Below are 4,378 nucleotides of genomic sequence, written 5' to 3' on the forward strand. Positions count from 1 at the left end.
CCTAGATGCTGGAGGACTCGAGCAGGAATCAAAGGGTCAGGCCTAATGGGAATGGAAGATTGGCCCCCAAGGTATAACCAGACTGTAAACAGCCCCCAAATCACCTGGAAAGGTTGGGGCACTCTGCCACCTGGAGGTTTGCTCATTCCTACAGGCTCTGCCACTGAACAGACTCTCAGAAGATGGGTGGGATTGGGTGGACTCCCTAGGCAGAAAACTACTGGGTGCTTTTGTGGACACAAGCCTAAACCAACAGCACTTCTGCGCCAGAAACCACCTTAAGACCAAGTGTTTCCACTGCTGCCTCTGAAGTCTGCCTGAGCTAGGGATCCTCTTCTACTGCTCTACTTTAGGATAGAGAAGTGACAAAACTGCGCTGAGTGAGATACAAGTTACAGGGGTGAGCTTCTTGTCGGGAAGAACTGTAGTTAGAGTGGCTCCTGGGGCGGTGGCAGCCAGGAGAACAGGACAGCCTGCGTACAGGGGACTTGTGTCTTGGGAAGCATGACCTTCTCCTCATCCATGGAGGTGACCTGCGCCCTACGGGAGGTGGTGGCAGCATTCTCCTGGGAGGGCTGAATCGCCAGGATGGCTGCCTGGGCCAGGGAGCCAGCACAGCAGCAGCAGTGATCTCCTGATCATCAAGTTGTCCTCCATCCACGTGCTTCAGGGCTTTCTCAGCTTCGTCTAGATTCCCAGACTCTACATATGCGTGGCCTTCGGATAGATGAGCATGCACCCTTTCTACAGGCATTTCAATGATTTTAATCTTCCCATTGGGGGACAATATCTCCATGGTGTGGTCCTTGGTGACATTCCTGGTAAGCCTCCCATTGTGCACTCTGGTGCGTTTAGGGGAAGGGCTTCGCCTTTTCCTCTCTTCTTCATTTGTTTTAGGTGGTTTGGATTTGCAGCGGGAGCACTGCCTGTTGTCATATCTGAGCCAAGAAGTGCTTGGAGAGCCAGAGCAGCGGCTCGAACTGGAGCTTCGAGATGTACAGGAGCTTCCAGAGCGCCTGGATGCCGAAGACGAACTGGGGCCAGCGCTCGAGCCTGTGCTGGTACTAGAGCCTGAGCCAGAAGTCGAGCTGGACCGAGAGCTGGTGCTGCTGCTTCCGCTGGAAGCGTCGTGCTCTTCCGGGTCTTAACCCTGCTGGGTCCTTCTCACTGGACTCCTTGGGGCCCCCTTTGTCCTTAGAGCGATCTTTGGACTTCTCATCAGAGCGGTCTTTTCGTTTGATAGGAGGAGCCCTAGTGCTGGACTTTTTATTATTTTATTTGACTTCTAGCAAGCTCTTCTTTTTCACTCCTGATAAATCCATTCTCCCTTTCTGAGGTGTTCAAAGCAGCAATGCCGGCCTCACTTATCTGAAATCTCACTTCTAACTTCAGTCTGAGAACCGATCCCTAATCGATTGCAATTCACGCCAAAGAGCAGCATCTTCTCGCCGCCGCCACCTCCTCCTGCCCTCCTCAGCCGCCGAGGCTGCAGTTTTCTCTTGACACACATCTTTCATATTGAAGTTAGAATTTGCTTTTGTGTCACGCATCCACTAATGGATCCATCACCTTCACGTTTTACAGCAAATTATATTTGAATTTGTTGAACACATCCTGCTATAGTTATTCTTTTTTTTTAACAAAACTGAATTAAATGTAATTTATTTGGCACCATTGTAATACACTTTCTTCTGCAACTGTTCCCATATCTACCTTTACCAACCAGAGGAATACTTCCACATGCATTTATGTTGCTGTTTAGCATTCTTTTCTTCAACTGGAAGTGCTTTGTTTAGCAGTTCTTTTAGGACAGGCTGAATACTAACAACTCTCAATTTTTGTTTATCTCCGGATTTTTATGTGTTCCTCTTTTTTTGTGGGGGGGGATTGAACTAAGGACCCTGCGCTTGCCAGAAAGTGCTTATTCTACTGAGCTATTGCCCTGGTCCCTTGTTCCTCATTTAAAGAGAAAATTTTTGTTATATATAGAACTCTAGATGAGTATTAATTTTTCTGCACTTTGAAGATAACATCCTAATCCTTTCTATCCTGAAAAGAACCTGTTGAAAAACTCCACTGATAATATTACAGCTTAAAGGAGAGTTTCCCCATTCCTTTTTTCATGCTTCCAAATTATCTCTTTCTCTGACTTTTGACAATCTGTCTTATGTCTATGGATAGATTTGTTAGCTTCAGTCTTTTTGGGGTGTTTGGGGGGTAGCTCACAAAGCTTGATATCCATTATCCTCTCCCAGTTGGAGTACACCAGGCCTCTGTTTCTTCAATAAGGTTTTCCATTACTTTGTCTTGCCTTCTCTTTTCCCTATGGCACATCCTTGATGTTTATTTGGTTCCCGGGGTGGTAGAGTGGTAGAAGTCCCACAGAATTTCTTCCCTCTTTCCCAGCTATTTCTTGGTGATGTTTTTGCACCTCCAAATAAACAATTTCAAGTGACTAAACGCACTTGATTTGTTTGTGTTATATTCCTGTGTGTGATTGAGAGTTTGTTGTTCTTGTCCTTCATAGTTCACTAATTCTTGATTGACTTATTCTTGAATCTTCGTTGAATTTTTCATTTACTGTTTTATTCAGCAGAAGAATTTCTGTACAGTTTCTCTTTATAATTATGTCTCTGTTGAACTTCTTCTACTCTTGTTCATGTATTGTACTAATTTCATTCACTCATCTCTCTTTAATCTCTTGGTGTTTATGTTCTCTCTCGGATAGGATGTAGACCTTACCCTCCTTTGGGTTGACTTCTGGTAGTTTATTTTGCTATTTGGTTGGTATCAAAGTTTTTAGAATTTTTCAGAATCTCATGGCCTTGTGCAGATGTCTGTTCACTTGAATAAAACAATCACTTCTTTCAGTTTTTCTAGGTTGACCGCAGCAAGAAAACTCTCTAGCAGTCAGCCTGGTCAGAGTTCAAGTGCTTCTATTCAGCGTGTGCAGGGTTATAGTCTGGCATTTCTGTTGCTCGGTTTTCTCTCATTTAGCTCACAGGAGAACAATAATTGCAAGAAGACTGAGCTTAGTGCTTTATTGTTCAGGTTTGGGAAAGGGAGTAATACAAACACTTGAAATTGTTCTGCTTACTTCTAAAATGTATCCTTTTTAATTTCTTGCTCATTCAGTGTTTGCAAATTCTTGTTGTCTTTGGGACTCATGTGACAGTGTGTTCACTCTTGAATATTCATTGAACTAGTGTTTCATTAAAATTATAGGGACTGGAACCACTTATCTCAATATATTGTTTTAAAAATATTTTAGCACCTATTTGCAGCACACATTGATTACATGTGCCCAGTGCTTAGTTCTTTCCATCCTCTTCCCACCTCTTCCCTTTCCTTCCTCTATCTCTTCATCACTTCCCATCTGAGAAAGATCAAATAGATCAATAGGAAGCTTCCTGCTTCCTATTATCTTTGTTTTATTTTGGACTTTATATTTTGGTTTTCTCATATAAAATAAGCAACACAGTATTTAAGCTGTGCATTTGATTTATTTCACTTACAATTATGGGCTCCTATTTTCCTACAAATGACTTAAGTTTATCCTGCTTTTTTAAAAAACTTTCATTTTAGTGAAGGACATACAGGGTGCTCAGGGTCTCACTACTTGATGAGCTTTGTAGTGATCTGCATGTTTACAGCCTCCCAAGTGCTGGAATTACAGGCACGCTCCACCACACCCAGTCTCAATTGCCTTCTCAGTGCACCCCAGGGGCTGGGCTGGCTTGGCAGGCCTGGATATCAAAACTCTGGCCCTTATGCCTGCTTGCAGACACTTTAAACTGCTGAGCTATTTGGCCAGCCCTTATCATTCTTTATTGCAGAACAGTACTCCAATGTGTACCACATTTTCTTGTCAATGTTACTCATGTAGGGTGTATTAATAGCTGATTGCTAGTTAACTATTTGCTTCATCTATCCATTGCATTCCACTGTAAGGCCACCAGCAATATTTGGATAAAACTAGAAGTCTGGAGAAAACTCTAGAGTTCATCCTCACTACAGGTAACAGACCATCACTTTGGTATGACAAAAGGAAAGGAGAAGTTTTCACATATATTTTAGACCTGTGTTTTGAATTGGATGGCCTGGATTTAAAATAGCGTGAGTAAACCTACTATGTTTTAAAAGAGCATTACTTATAGCTGTTCGTGATTATAAATAGTTATAGGATCTGTCAGATATAGAAGATAATCTATGTTAGAAGACAAGTAGGAAATAAAAATTAGAGTCATTCCTTTCTTACATTTTATTAAAATAAAACCATTCAGAAAGTATACATAAGAAAAGTAGCTTTGTGGGAGAGAAACTGCCTTCTGCTTAAAAGATCCCTAGTACTTGCTCTTAACTTCTAGATGGAGTTTAT

The 4,378-nt window shown here is 42.4% G+C and overlaps 1 pseudogene; it reads right to left on the minus strand.

The window, feature by feature from the left end:
• Positions 1-349: 349 nt before the first annotated feature.
• LOC101566910 lies at positions 350-1,370 on the minus strand (annotated as a pseudogene).
• Positions 1,371-4,378: the final 3,008 nt, after the last annotated feature.

The sequence above is a fragment of the Octodon degus genome, unplaced genomic scaffold, assembly GCF_000260255.1.
Source record: "Octodon degus isolate 3935 unplaced genomic scaffold, OctDeg1.0 scaffold00172, whole genome shotgun sequence".
In the NCBI taxonomy this organism is placed as follows: domain Eukaryota; kingdom Metazoa; phylum Chordata; class Mammalia; order Rodentia; family Octodontidae; genus Octodon; species Octodon degus.